The sequence below is a fragment of the Eschrichtius robustus genome, chromosome 11 (genome assembly GCF_028021215.1).
Source record: "Eschrichtius robustus isolate mEscRob2 chromosome 11, mEscRob2.pri, whole genome shotgun sequence".
Lineage (NCBI taxonomy): Eukaryota > Metazoa > Chordata > Mammalia > Artiodactyla > Eschrichtiidae > Eschrichtius > Eschrichtius robustus.
This window is the reverse complement of record NC_090834.1, coordinates 7,787,115-7,803,231: the sequence shown is the minus strand read 5'-3', so window position 1 is coordinate 7,803,231 and position 16,117 is coordinate 7,787,115.

Here is a 16,117-nt window from a genome sequence, read left to right as displayed (position 1 = left end):
AATGAGCAAAAGATCTGAATAGACATTTCTCCAAAGAGGATACACAAATGGCCAATAAGCACATGAAGCGATGCTCAACATGATTAGCAACATAAAAATTCAAATCAAAACCACAGTGAGATATCACTTCACATCCACTAGGATGTCTAGAATCAAAAAGACAAATAATAGCAAGTGTTAGTGAGTATGTGGAGAAACTGGAACCCTCATACACTCCCGGCAGGAATATAAGATGGTGCAGCCTCTTTGGAAAACTGTCTGCCAGCTCCTCAAAGGCAAAACATATAGTTAACATTTGACCCAGCAACTCCACTCCTGAGTATATACCTAAGAAAAATAAAAACACATGTCCACTCGATATGTCCATAAATATTCAAAGAAGCGTTATTCGTAAAAGGAGAAAAGGAGAACCATCCCAAATGTCCATCAACTGATGAACGAATAAACAAAATTTGGCATATCTATGCAATGGAATATTATTCAGCAAAAAATATATATATAATATTGATACTTGCTACAACAGGAAGAGCCTGAAAAACGTGATGCTAAGTGAAAGAAGTCAATCAAAAAGGATCACATATTGTATGATTCCATTTATATGAAATGTCCAGATAGGCCAGTCTTAGAGACAGAACACAGATTAGTGGTTGCCTAGGGCTGGGGAGAAAAGGGAGATTGGGATTGATGAATACAGGGTGTCGGGGTGCTGAAAATGTTCTAAAATTAATTGTGATGGTTGCACAATTCTGTGAATATACTAAAAACCATTGGATTGGACACTTCGAACGGGTGAATTTTATGGTATTGTGAAGTCTCAATAAGGCTGTTGGGGGAAGCCCATCATTTCCTCGGATAGAGATTCTTAGGGTCCATGAATCCCCTGGAATTGCAAAACAGTACGTGGGAGAGCATTTGTGCGTTTTCTAAGAAGGCCGGCAGCTTTCAAAAGATTCTCCAGAGGGTCCAGGCGACAGAAAGGAATCGCTGGCTTCAGGCTGACTGGAGGGGGAAGGGTGGGAAAGCGTGTCCTGCGAAGCCCCTTTACACCTCTTCCCGCGATCCGCTGTCCCGCGGTGGTGGGAGAGGAGTGGTTCCGCCCAGCACCCCCCAAGCCCCCCCACCCGGGGCGCTTATGCTACCGAGTCTGTTTACTTACTGCTCTGCTGCGGTGTGGAGTCGGGTTGGTCGCAGCTCCCCACAGAGCAGCGCTCTGCCCACAGCCTGGCGCCTTTCCCCCGGGACCCTCCTGCCTCCCCGTCCCCCCTCCCGCTGCCCTGCGAGGCTCCCCTGGAGCCGGGAGTCCTGGCTTCCAGGGCCGCCAACTCTGATGCTGGGGTGACCCATAAGTAGGGTGACCACAGTCCTGGTTGCCTGCAGACGGTCTTGGTCTAAGCCTGTGTCCGGGGATGATTGCTGAGTGTCACGTTTGTCCTCAAAAGTATCCTGGTTTGTAAGGCATTTAATTGGCCCTTTGCCTAAAGGGGGAGTGACTGTGGGGAAGACTCCAGCATCCCAAGGCTGTGCCTGCCAGCAGAATCGTTGGGACAGCCTTCCTGGCTCTGTGTGTGAAGACCTTAGCATGTGGTCCTTTGCCACCGCTCTGGCCCCAAGGCCTCACCTCCTCCCATGTCATCTGTCCTCATCCCCAGGACTCTCCCTACAGACCTTTGAAGGCAGTGGTGACTTTCCCCTGGAGCCCCTGCAGCCAGCAGCCTTCCTTCTCCTCCCCAGGCTGAAAAAACCCAAATCCTCACATTTCATTTCTACCCTTCCCCGGCTCCCCATCCTCTCTGCTTTTTACCGTCCCAGACCACATCCTTTCTACTTTATACAGCTAGTGCCTATATAAAGTAGGAGGTGCTCCAGAAATGATTCTTTTTGAAAAGTAACTTTTGAATGAATAAAGCGCTGGCAAAATTATGCTAAAGCTGCCAGTATATCGCCCTGGGCATGGGCCCTGCAGAGCCTGGCCTCTAGGCGTGGGCAGCCCTGGATGATACCCTCTCCGGAAGAGTGGCACTGAGGGCGGTGGATCCCACCGAAACCTACCCTCGGGGATGCAGGCAGGAGGGTGACAGACCAGAGGGAAGGGGCGCTTTCTGCTGTCCCCATAGTTATGACACACACGGGACCCTCCCCAGAGCCTATCCTTTTCAGCCAAACCCACCTCTGCTGCTCAAAAGAAGAAGGAAAAAACTGTGGTTTTATGAAGGGGCATCCAATGTAGAAGGGGCCGCCTTACACTTTGTATCAAGGGTCCTTTCTATTTTTTTTTTTTTTTCCTTTTTACAGTATTTACTACCCCTTTGACGAGCATTTATTAAGCACGTCCTACGAACCAGGCCTTGCTCGGCTCTGGGATGCAATCACGAATTAGATAATTATCTCTGCCTCGTGGGGCTGTATTCAGTCGAGTCCAAAGCTGGCCCTGGGACTATGTTTAGAATGCAATAAGACCATGATTTCTTGGTTCCTACACACTGGATATCTCAATTAATGGCAACCTTTACATAGGTCCATAACGGCAATGGCATAAGTATCTACTTAACAACAGAATTTTGGAGTCAGGGGGAAACATTTTCAAATGTCAATCCTGTGTCCTCTTGGGCAAGTTATTTAATCTCCATCCCGTTTTTGAAATAGAGATAACGCCTTCTACCCTGCAGGATTATGTGAAGGGCACAGTGGGGTAATGGCTGTAAAACATGAAGCGCAGTATCTGATGTGTGGGGACATCCATAGATGGTGCCAACGAGTATCCCTGAGAACCGGAATTTCCTAGCCCGGTGAGAGGATGATTCTGGCCAGTCGACATTGCTGTGTGTTCAAAGACAGTGGTTACTAAACTTGGTTTTTGTTTTTTTTTTTCCACAGGAGCTCACCTTATTTATTTTTTAAACATCTTTATTGGAGTATAATTGCTTTACAATGGTGTGTTAGTTTCTGCTTTATAACAAAGTGAATCAGCTATACATATACATATATGTCCATATCTCCTCCCTCTTGCATCTCCCTCCCACCCTACCTATCCCACCCCTCTAGGTGATCACAAAGCACCGAGCTGATCTCCCTGTGCTGTGTGGCTGCTTCCCACTAGCTATCTATTTTACATTTGGTAGTGTATATAAGTGCATGCCACTCTCTCACTTCATCCCAGCTTACCCTTCCCCCTCCCCGCATCCTCAAGTCCATTCTCTACGTCTGCGTCTTTATTCCTGTCCTGCTCCTAGGTTGTTCAGAACCATATTTTTTTTTTAGATTCCATATATATGTGTTAGCATACAGTATTTGTTTTTCTCTTTCTGACTTACTTCACTCTGTATGACAGACTCTAGGTCCATTCACCTCACTACAAATAACTCAATTTCATTTCTTTTTTATGGCTGAGTAATATTCCATTGTATATATGTGCCACATCTTCTTTATCCATTCATCTGTCGATGGACATTTAGGTTGCTTCCATGTGCTGGCTATAAACTTGGTTGTTTTTAAGAATCACCATGGGAGCTTTTTAAAAATACAGGTTCCCAAGCCCCACCTCAAACCTACTGAACCAGAAACTCCGGGGATGGGGCCTGGGAGTTTGTATTTTTAGAAGTCTCCAGGTTTGCAATCTATGCCTCTCAAATCCAGCCCCCGCTTCTATTTTCCAGAGCTCCTCTTAGGGAGGCGGGAGGTGCAGGGGCTCCAGTGAACCCTAGCCTGAGCCCCAGTCCCAGCCCTCCTTCTCCCCACCCGGGGCTGAGCATCCCCAGGCTGCGGTGGGTCCCTTGTGAGGGAGCTGCTCACTCGTAAAGCTCCCGATGAAAGGCGAGATGGACAGGAGAGGTCAGAGTTCACACAAGCTGCGCCGCCTTCTGTTTCATTTACAAGTGGCAGTCACCTCATTAACCCCAGGCCCCTCCACCCACCCTTCTCACCCACAGCCCCCCACACACATGCCCACACCTGCCCCTCCTCCCCTCAGCCCTGGCCAGGTGGCAACACAAACACTTGCTGGAGAACAGCGGTCCAGGGGCAGACAAGTGACCTCCCGGAGGTGCCACCCACATCCCGTTTGGCAAGTCCAGCCCCTAAACTAGCCCAATGCCTGGGGTAGAGAATGAGCTCAAAAAAAATGTTTGTTAGACTCGGGTATTTATAAATGCAGGGAACCGCGGGTTGCAGGCTAGCACAGCCTGAGCTTGGCAGTCAGCGCTGATGCCTTCAGGCGGGGTCCTAGGAGGTGGTGGCCGTGGAGAAAGGAGGTCACCCCGGCAATGGGGCTGACTGCTCGCCCCTCTGATCCGCAGTTCCCTCCTGCGGGTTCCCTCCATCCACAGCTCCTGGGATGACTAAATCAGGTAGATGGTAGGAAAGATCCTAGTTTAGCAACCGGCACATTGTAGATTTTCAGTAAATCCTCCCTCCCCTGAGCCGCCGGCGGGCAGTGTCTGAAGGGGACGCACATCACACAGAGGGGCCTATGTGATGGGGCAGGGGCGTCAGACTGCGTAGAAGGACCCAGAGTCTGGCGGAGGGTTGGGCGGTGGTCCCCGAGGTGGGGACGTTTATACTGACGTCGGAAGGAGGGGCTTCAGCCGGCCTGGTGGCGGAGGGGAGTGCAATGGGGGTGAGAGAGAAGCCTCCACGCACACAGACGCCCCCCTCCTCCCCCTTCACAGCAGAGAGGCGACACTCTGTGTGTGGGACCTGGGGACTCAGTGTAGGTTTGGTGACAGCCCTTGGGTGGTGGAGGCTCAGCATTTCCACCCAGGAGGGGGTTAGGGGCTGCAGCCCCTCTGGCAGAGAGGGCGAGGGGGCTGGTATGGAAACGTTAGTCAGGCAGGCACCTTAGTACTTCGATTGTTTGCTGGGGGAGCGGGTGGAGATTATCAGGAGCTAAAGCCCGCCCCCCCACCACCCCCCAACCACAGGGCTGGCTTCCCCATGCCTGGAGGAGAGCCCGGTGGTCTCCTGGTCTCCATGAGGGGGTCCTGGGGACGAGTGAGGCCGCTGGGCCTGCCCTGCACCACCCCTGCTGTACGGGGGGCTGCAGAGAGGATGCAGCTGAAGCTGCCACCAGAGGAGAGGAGGGACTTCACACAAAGAAAGCCAATCAGGACAGAGAAAATGGGGGCGGTTTGGGCAGAGAGAGAGGAGGGGAGACTCGGGTCTAATTAGGAAGGAAAAGGCACTAGATAGGGAACAGCAGAGGGGTGGACGCCAACAACAGCTGCGAGAGAAAGAGAGAGAGAGAGAATGAGAGAGAGAGAGAGAGAGAGAGAGAGAGGCAGATACAGAGAGACAGAGACGGGACACGGGGCAAGACAGAGAGACAGAGGCAGAGTGAGAGAGGGTGAGAGGGGTGGAGAGAGACCACAGCAGAAACGAGGGTGAGAGGGGTGGAGAGAGGCCACAGCAGAAACGACGGCAGAGGCAGTGAGACGGACGATGCGCAGCCACTCGTATTTCAGAGCTTGACTCTCTTATGAGAATTCTTGGCCTCAGTCCCGGGTCAGGACCCAGGAGTGTGCCTGTCAGTGGATGCCTTCCTCTCCCATCTTTCTGATGGGAACCCTAGAGGCCTCTGCAAGCCTCCCCATCCTCTCTGTGAGGTTCCAGCTGCAGCCAGAGACCCCAGGGTCCAGCCAGCTGGGTGGGGCTGTCTGTGGGGCATCAGGAACAGAGCCCCTGGAGAGGGCAAGAAAGACCCTAAGAACCAGCAGTCAAACTGACCCTCCCAGGCTCCTTCCAGGCCCACGTGGCACATAGCAGGGCTGAGTGTGGACCTCGGACCCAAGAAGAGCTGAGGACAGGGCATCTCTGGGGGTTTTGAGACAGAGAGGTGGCCTGTCTGCGGCTGCTGAGGCCATGACAGTAAAACGGGCAGTTCAGGAAACTGTCCTTTAGTCACCAGAGCCTAATTGCACGGCTCAGGCCTCCTGGTCCCCATAGCTCGGACCCAAGACTGCCCACGACTGCCCATCACCCTAGGCTTCCCGGCCTCACCCTCAGACTCCCTTACCTGCAGGTCACCAGGCCCTTGCTCCACTCCCCAGCCGTGCCTCTTCCTGCCCCAGCTCTGTGCTCCAGCTACACCAAACCCCCTGCAGACCCACCTGTAATCCCTGCTGCTGTCTCCTGGGAGACCCCCTTCCCCTCCCTCCACCTGGAGCTCCAACACTCCAGGCTGCACCTGCACTGCCTGGGGCCTCATAACACCCTGTATGTGTCTGAAACATGCTCTCGAGGATGGGGCTGCAACTTCACGTGCATCACCACTGCCCGGCACAGAGCCTGGGCCCAGCGGGGTGAGTGAACAGATACGGCACGGTCAGATGGGAAGCCTCAGCTCACCAGTTACTCCTGATCGGTTCTCGCTGCATTTTTGTCTTTCCACCTAGAGTGCCGGCCCCTCGGGTGCAGGAACTCTACCTCCCGCTCCTTACGCCTCTGTCCAGGTTCAGCTCTGTTGATGGCAAGAGGAGTTGGAGTCTTGCTGTGACTCAGGGGACCCGCCTGGATTCTCCGAGGCCTTCCCAGGACCCTGAGTTCCCGGGCACCGGGAAGGTTCCAGGTCTCCCTGGGGCTTTACCCCTTTCCAGGGACTGCCTCCTCCCACTCCTGCTACCCCAGACCCTGGCCTGGAGCCCACCCAGGTTGATTTTAGGGTTGGCCAGAAGGAGGGGCGAACGAGACAACTGGTGATGGGGCACTTTTCTTTGGACAATATGAGACAGGGGGGGCAGAACGCAGTCCTGGGCAAGTTTCCTGCTGAGACAGTGGCCATGCACTGCTAATAAGCCAGCGTGTTGGAGAGAAGCTGTCGGCCGCTGTCACCCGCCCCGCCCGCTGCTGCGGTTACCTGGCCTCTTGGTTTGGGGATGAGCTGGGCTGGGGCTCAGGGCCTAGAGCCTTAGTCCCCAGAAGGTCCTCAACCAGGCAGAAACGCAAGCCCAGTAAGGTCCCTGGTCGTGTAGGGCTGTTGGGCCATAGGGCCCAGGAAGACTTGGGGACCACGAGGAGGCCCATCCCCAGGTGGTTTCTCTCCTCTCTGGTGGAGGCCCAGCTCCCACAGAGGCTAGGCTTCCTCCCAGGACACGGGGAGGGGGATGGAGGGCGGGGGACACTGCGTGCAGAGTCCAGGTGCGGGGAGGCAGGTCAGGGACAGAGCCCCCTGGCAGGAAGCTCTCCATGGCCAGCGCTGGTCAGGTGAGCCCAAAGGTTGCTGTGTCCCCAGCTGCACCGCCCACTTCGGGCCCTGGACCCTGCTCTCCCGGTCCTGTCTTTCCCAGGTGTCCTGAGATGCCTGGCTTTGTCAGCAGTTGCTGGGACAGGACACCAGCCCCGACAGCTCTTGTCACGGCCTCTCAGGGCTCATTCACGCTGGGGAGGCGAGGAGAGTTAATTCCCTGACCCAGACTCAGGGTTGTGTGCCGGAGAGGGTGCGGGGCTGCCGACAACCCCCGCCCCTCCCCCAAAAGTTGGGCATGGGAAACAAAGCCGCCAGTGTCCCCCACGCCCCAGGGCTCCCCTCTGCTCTCCTCCCTGTTCTGCCTCCCCTTCCCTCTCCCTGCACCAGACAGCACCACTGGTGGCAGATAAATTGCCCAGGGATGAGTGAGGCTGGGCGCTGAGTGAACCTGCTTGGAGGATGGGAAGGAAAGAAAGCTTCTGATACAGCAACCTCACCCCTCCCCCTCCGATTCTGGGACAGGGAAAGGATTTGAGGCCAGATCTTGGCGGTTCCCTTATCCCCGGTATCTTGGGCTTCTGGCCTGCAAATCAGGAACCCAGGAGTCCTGGCTGCATATCAGCACCTTCAAACCACCGCACACGTCTCAAGGAATCCAAGGCTCTTCGGGGGCTGCCCGTGATGCTGTGCTGTCCCTCGAATCTTCTCATTTCCCGGCAGGGGGGCTTGGCTGGGGGTGTCTGCCATGTCCTCCACTCCCAAGGTCTCCAGCTTCATCTTTGGTGAACCATCCAGTTTGGGGAGCACCTGTGTTCCCACCCTATTCTCGGGGTGATCTTCTGAGCTACGGTGGGGGCCTCCTCACATTCCCTCCTGAGGCTCTAACTGCTCAGTCATTGCCTGGCAACTCCCAGGTCCAGCTTGGGACTCCAGTCTTTCTCTTTTTTATTTTTATTTTTTGACCACGCCACGCGGCATGTGGGATCTTAGTTCCCCGACCAGGGATCAAACCCATGCCCCCAGCATTGGAAGCGTGGAGACTTAACCACTGGACTGCCAGGGAAGTCCCCAGTCTTTCTCAAGGTAGGGAGGACCCAACTTCTTTTCCTTTCCTGCTTCTCCCCCAAACTGTAGTAAAGGTAGCGTATTTAGGGCTGTTCTTCATCCCATGAGGACTCCAGAAAAACATACTAATGGCCCAAAGAGCCTAACCAGAGATCCGCCTCCTTTCTAGAAAAATTGGTGAAAATCTAAGACTGCGTCTGAAATCGGGCCCACGATAGCACGGTGGATAAGAACGTGTGTGCAATTCTCAGCCCCCTCACTTCCAAGCTACCAGCCACTGGGCAATTTGCTTAACTCGATTTCCTGGTCTCTAAAATACCTACTATGTGGCAGTTCTGTGAGGATTTAATGAGATCACATAGATAAAACACACAGCACAGCATACACAGTAAGTGCTCAGGATAAGCTACTCGCTGTTGCTCTGATTCTCCTGTGATCACTCACTGCCTGGAATAGTAGGAACGTGCCTCCCAGCCCAGGTGCTGGGCAGAATGTTAAGGACACCATGTCCCCAGGGCCCTTCTGGGAGGCTCAACAGGCAAGCCTCCGAAGTTGGATCCAAATATTGAGTGATTACACTGTCTTTCTCTGAGATGCTAAAGGGTCTTAGGCAGAAACCCTGTGGGTTCCAAGCAAGGGGCTGAGGGCATTGTTTCTTCTTCCAAATCAGTAGTCTCAGAACAATCAGACTCAGGGTCCTGCAACTAGAAGTGATCTCAGAGATTGTCTTTGCTAGAGACTGAGATCATAGACTTTGCCTCATCCTACCCATTTTACAGGTGAGGACACTGAGGCCTGAGAGATTGTGACCCAGCTAGCCATCAGCAGAATAAAGATAAGACGCATCTGAATCATCCTCCATTATGAGATGCTCTTTCCTCTCTTCTCAGGGCTGCTGTCCATCTGGTTGGGACCTGGGAAGGCTGGAAGAGGACGCCTGGGACTCCTTTGTTGATCTCTGGGACACCTGGATCGCTGGGGAGATGCAGGTGAAAAGCAAGGGCTCCAAAGTTAGACAGATGTGGGTTAGAACTTCGTTCTGCTGTGTAACCAGATGTGACCTCAGGCCCAGTGGCCACTCTGGGCTACAGGGACCTCTTCTGTAAAACAGAAACCAGAATCAGAAAGAAGAGTGTATTCCACCCACGGCTATTATTGGGGGCTTTAAATCAGCTAACACAGGCAAGAGGTTCTGTGTGGGCAACAGGTGTTGGATGTTACAGGTACTGTCAGTTAGGCTCCGGGAACTCCAAGTAGGAGGGAAGAAGGGAAGGATCGGCCTTCGGTGTGATCACAGGCCCTCTGTCTGCTTGCTTTCCCTCTTTGGCTTTTCTTCTCTAGGCCAGAGAAGCAGGGGGACAGGAGAAAATCTGGTTTCTAACGCCAGAAAAAAAGAAAGACAGGGAAACTTCTGGAAAATTCTGTAACTTTAGACAGGAAAAAGGCCAGACTCCCCGGCTGCTGACAGCCTTTCAGGCCTGGCTGTAGGAGGGGTGTGTGTGTGTGTGTGTGTGTGTGTGTGTGTGTGACTCCGGCCACAGTGAGGGGAGCCGGTGGCTCTCTCCCTCTGTCTGTCCTTCTGTCTTCCATCTCCCTGCCTCCCTCCCTGTTCTCCCATCTCCTCCCTCCACCCATGAGTGCGGGACCCTCAGGAGATAATGCTCTGCCGTGCAAGTGTGCAAGGCCAGGCTGGGCAGCTGCCTGCTACGAATGTAGCAGAAGGTAGAGATCCCTCCCGGCCCTGGGATTTCTGGTTCCAAAGGGAAGACTCTCTTCTCTCTCAGGCTGGGTGCTTCCTGCAGGAAGCAGTTACCACTTGCCCCTTAGAATCAAGGACAGATGAAGCAGGTGGGTTTGGTCCCCACCCTGGGCACTACCTGCCCACCCACTGCCTCACTCCCCCTCCGAGGAGGGTGTGTGGGCAGGCGATGGGGCCACATCTGGGACACGGGCTGGAGGGGTGGGACCAGGAGCCCAGAGCAGTCCAGAGGCTTGGGCGGAGAGTTGGCCCCAGAGAAGGGAGACAGGAAAGGGGTGATGAAGACAGCTGGCATCTGCGTGGAGGCCTGGCTGGGAGAGGAGATTGCCGCCAGCAGCCCGGCCCTGGCTCTCACCTCCTGCTCCCTCCCTGACCCTGTTGCTCACATCAAAGTGGGGACCCCTTCCCCTTGCTCGCTCCCTGAATGGGTCCAGGTCATCACTTCTGGCTCCCTGAAGCTGCTGATGGACAGACGGTAATAGCTCCCAGAGCGCTGAAAGACCAGCTTCGGGTTAGCACAGCCCCGGCGGTCAGAGCTGGCCCTCGGGGCTCCCTGCTGCCCTCTCCTGCAACCACCCTCTCGGCTCCCCCGGGACAGACTGGTCAGTGGGTGTTGGGAAAAAGGGGTTCACAGTCTGCTCTGACGCTGGGGTTCAGAGCCCACAGATGCAGGTGGGAGGTGTGGGAGAGGTGAGGGACCTGAGGACTCTGAAATCCACGTGAGGAAGCCTGTGGGGAGCAGGAGTGAGGCCCGCCCCCGGAGCAACAGTGGAGAAGGGAAGGGCGACAGCTGAGCACACATGTCCGGTACGTAAGGCACATCATAGCAGCCCAGGCTTCCAAACCTGCCATCTTTATTTCCCCCCATTATTTATTAAATGACATTTTATTGACCTGCTTTTATTAGTCAAAATCATACATATCAATCAGTGCTTCTGATCAACAGAGAGATTGCAATTTTTTACTACCTTGAGCCAAAAGCTAAGAACTCTGGATATTTCAGCTGAGCTGTGCAACCACGTGGTGAGTAAATGCATATTTCCATTAGGCTTTTTTTTTAATTGGTGAAAAATTGAAAGTAGCAGTGTCTTATAAATGAATGGAGCCTGCAGACTATGGAATGGGCCCCATCAACAGAATTCACGGGTAAAATCTCTGTCTCTAGCGGAATTGGGAGGAAAGGTGGCCCTTCAACCCCGTGCACAGTTAGGAAGCCCGGAGGTGAGGATGTAGCAACACTCCTCCCAGCAGATTCTGGGACTTCAGAACGGCTAATACTCTGAGAAACAGGCAAGAGAGGCCAGTGAGCCAGAGCGGAAGGTATTTATTCCTGAAAGGAAGGTAGGCGAGCACTTTCACTTCCCACTCTCACTTCTCCCCTGGTGTGCCAGGGACAGCGTGCAGGCAGTGTGATTGGTGGGCTGGGCCCCATAATGCAGATCTGGGATAAGGCAGGGCTCCCATTATAGGGCTGGATGTCATTTTGTCATCCCACCTAAGATGTACTCTTATCTGAGTGTAGCCATTAGGCTTTTAGATAGTTGAGAACAGCTTGATTATACTTTTCATTTCTATAATGAACTTGTAGTACTTTTATAACTGAGTGTTTATGAGTCAAATTCTAGTTTGAATGCACTCGGCCAGCCTAAACCATGACCTCTCCCCACTACCTCACTCTCCACCTGAGAACAGAAAACCCCACGTTTAAGCTAAATTAAAAAATAAAGGACCGAGATTTACAATGCTGGGGAAGCCAATGTCAGGGGTTTCAGGAGGTTAGAGAAAAACAGGGAAAGACTCTTGTGGAGGATACTTGATTATAAAACGTGTTCCCACTTTCAGCCCAGTGAGGGATAAGAAATCTGGGAGACTGTTGCCATCTGGTGGCAAAATAAGAAGCTGCAATTATTTCTTATTTTGCCTCATTCACATTAACACTGTAATAAAACTAAATTGTACCCTATAAAATTATCTATATCTGACCCAGTGTGACCTTCAAAAATGGCAGCTTACCAAAACAATTCCATGGGAGAAAGAATAATCTTTTCAACAAATGACGCTGGGACCACTAGCTACCCACATGCAAAGTTAGGGACCTTAATACAACATACTGAAAAATTAATTTTAAATGGATCATAGGCCCAAAATGTAACAGCTAAAACTAGAAAACTATTAGAAGAAAAAATAGGATTAAATCTCCGTGACTTTGGATTAGGCAATTTTTTTTTTGTATGTGGCACCAAAAGCACAACCAACAAAAGGAGATATAAATTCAACATCAAAATCTAAAACTTTTGTGTTGCAAATGTTATAATTTTTTAAATGGAAGGACAACACACAGAAAGGGAGAAAATATTTGCAAATAATATACTTGATAAGGGACTAGCATCCAGAACACATAAAGAACTTTTACAGTAATAAAAAGACAACCCAATTTTAAAATGGGCAAAGGATTTGAAGATATTTCTTCAAACAAAATATATAAATGGCTAATAAACACATGAAGACATGCTCAATATCATAAGTCATCAGAGAAATGGAAATCAAAACCACAGTGAGAAACCACTTCACATCCACTAGGATGCCCATAGTCAGAAAGACAGGTAATAACAAGTGTTGGTGAGAAACTGGGTGTGTAAAATGGTGCAACCCCTTTGGAAAATAGGCTGGCAGTTCTACAAAGTGTTGAGTAGAGTTAACGTTTGACCTATAGTTACCATGTGACCCAGCAATTCTACTCCTAGTTATGTACCCAAGAGAAATGAAAACATACACCCCCACAAAAACTTATACATGAATGTTCATAAGCAGCATGATTCATAACGAAAAAGTGGAAACAATCATCAATAAATGAATGGATAAACAAAATTTGGCATACTTATACGATGGAGTATTATTCAGCAATAAAATGAAGTGAAATACTGATACATGTTACAACAAGATGAATCTTGAAAACATGCTGAGTAGAAGAGGCACAGAAGATCATATATTGCATGATTCTATTTATATCAAGTATCCAAAATAGGCAAATCTATAGAGGCAGAAATCGGAGAGTGGTTGGCCCTGGCTGAGTGGGAATGGGGAGTGACTGCTAAATGCATATCGGGTTTCTTTTTGTGAGGATGAAAATATTCTAAAATTACATTGGGGTGATAGTTGTCCAATCCTAGGAATATACTAAAACCATTGAATTTTACACTTTAAATGGATGAATTTTATATAAAGCATGTGAATTTTATCTCAATAAAAATGGCAAATTTAACCTGCTTTAACCTAACATTACATTAATTGGGCACTTGCCATATGTCAGGAACTCTTCTGGGAACTTAACATGAATTATTTCAATTAATCCTTAAAATATCTGTGTCATAGAGGTACTATTATTATACCCTTTTTGAAGGTGCACGAACTGAGGCTCTGATAAGTTAAATAAATTATCCACGGTCATACCAAATAAATATCAGAGCCATTTGAACCCAAAGCCCATCTGGCTCCAGAGCCTGAGAGCTACCACAGACCTAGGGCTGCCTCTCTGTTCAGTAGCCACTTTTCAAGGGTTTACAGGTATAGGGCTTGGGGGCCAGACACAACAATGAAAGCCCTGGTGCCTGCCCCCGAGAAGCTCACAGGCTGGGAGAAGGCAGACACGATTACAGGTAATGTGCGCTGTAGTAAGTGTGGAATGACGAAGGTGGGCACACCTCGCGGTGCTCTGGGGACACGGGGTAACCGCCACCCTCCGCTCCTCCCTCTTGGATGCGTGGATGTGTAACAGCACTGACATAGGACTGGGACGGCCACCCCACACCTCTTCCTCCCCCCTTTATTGTCAACCCACCTCATCTACCCCACCACTCAGACAGGCTCCCTGGGAGGCACCCTAGACGCTCCCCCTACCCCACCCATGTCAACCCCTAATCAGCTCTACCCATGCTCCTTCCCAGCTGTGTTTTGAGCCTGTTTACTGCGCGCCCAGGGCCCCACTCTAGTGCAGCCACCGTCACTTGTCACCTGGGCCATGGCGTGGGCCTCTTCACCAGTCTCCCTGCTCCTAGTCTGGCACCCACAAGACATTCTGCACACACCCACTGAGGAGTCCACAGTGTGAGCAGGGGCAGGTCAAGAGCCCCACAGGTGTGAAGAGTGGCAGTGAGGTGGGTTGGGGGGAGTGTTAAAGAGAGGTGGTATGAAGTGTGGACTCCTGGTGTGTGTGGAGTACACACGTGTGTGGACTGACGTGGGCTGGAAGGCATGGGGTACCTGTGTATTTAGGACATGTTTACTGTAACTGTGAACACACAGCATAGAAAATCCCCCGAGAAGAAGAGATTCACCCTACTGTGTGATCACCCCTGATTAAAACCCCAGGGATTTAATCTACGCTGTGGATCGTAGCAGATAAGAGTGCACCACATGGTGTTTGAGAAAGGAAGTGAACGGAAATATCTCAAGACTGCTGGTCCAAAAGGACCCTAAGGCCCCAGCTGATGGAGGCACCTATACAGACAGCCACAAAGGAGACAGAAAGGTGAAGGGGTCCCTATGTAGGACATCGAGAGATGACTCAGGGAACTGGGGGTGCAGAGGGGAAACAAAGTTGTATAGTAAGGAATTTGCCTGGCTTTTGTCCCTGGCTCCTGGAACGAAGCGTCTAAATCCTTGGAATGATAGGAGTGTCTTCGTTACTCACGGTGGGCCCTGACAGTTTGTGTAACCCCTGGGGACTGTCAGGGTGGAGGCTATGTCAATAGACCAACCTTGTATTTAGAGGGTTTGGGCTCCGAGATGGAAAGGGGAGCTGGATTGAGTTCAATTACTAGTGGCCAGTGATGTAATCAATCAAGCCTACATGATGACACCCCAGTAAGAACTCCAGGCACTGAAGCTACATGACCTTCACGGTTGGCAATACACATCCGTGTGCCAGAAGGGTGATGCGTCCTGACTCCCCAGGGAGAGGCCATGGTAGCTTCATGTTTGGAACCCTCCCAGACCTTGCTCCGAGTCTCTTCTTTTGGCTGGTCCTGACGTGTATCCTTTTATTGCTGTAATAAGCCTGTAATAGTAAGTATAGCACTTTCCTGAGTTCTGGGAGTCACTCTAGAGGATTATCAAGCCTGAGGAGGTAGCAGGAACCCCTGAATTTTTAGCTATTTGGTGATGGTGTTGAGGACATGCTACCCCAAAATCTGGCACCTTGAATATTTTAAGTTGAAGAAGTTTGAGAAAACAGCAGAAGCAGGAAACTCGCTTTGACCTTCTCCTCTCCTTGCCCTTCTTCCCTGAAACAGGTCATGAACCGTCACGTGAGAGGCGCCCTCCCCACACCTGGAGAAAAGGAGCATCCTTATCTGCAAAGACTGCGTCGCCAAGAAGAATCCTAACAAACAGGCCTTGTGAAGCTTCCCCCAGTTACTACAATTACTTCCTCCCCCTAACCCATCCCATTCCTCCCTGATGGGCCACTCTTCAACAAAACTAGCATGAAAATACACAGGTATTTTTCTGGGTCTTCATTTCTTTATGAAAATTCTCATGCCACGTTTAAAACTTGTATCAAATAAATTTGTACGCTTTTCTCCTGTTAATCTGTCAGTTCAATTTTTAGACCCAGCCAGGGACCCTAAGAGGGCTGTGGAAAGCTCATTCCTCCCCTTGATTACTCGGAAGTGCGGTGGCCTGGGAACCCCCGAGCTTGCAGCTGGTGTCTGGCCAGGAGTCCTTGCAGCACTGTGCCCTTCACCTGTGGAGTCTGGCCTCACTCTGGGCAGGTAGTGTGGGAAGTACACCGCGCTGTCCGCCCCACTGGGGGAAGAGGTGTCTGCACCCCCAGGGCATGCTCCGCACAAGCACAGGCAGAAGGCCGTGTCTGTATATCCTACTGGGAGCTCTGGCTACAAGTGGCCCAGAGAGCCAAGGGCAGCCGATTGAGAAAACATGGGGGCGTGTTTTGCGGTGTTCTGTCGTAGTTACAACAGCCCTCCACTGTCCAGAGCCCAGGGACCCAGGATGGTCTCAGCACAGCCTGAGCTTGGTTTCTGGGGGAACGAGCAGGTTGCCTGTGACCCTACTTCTAAGTGGCTCTGCCACTCCACCTTCCCCATCTATCCCCTCGC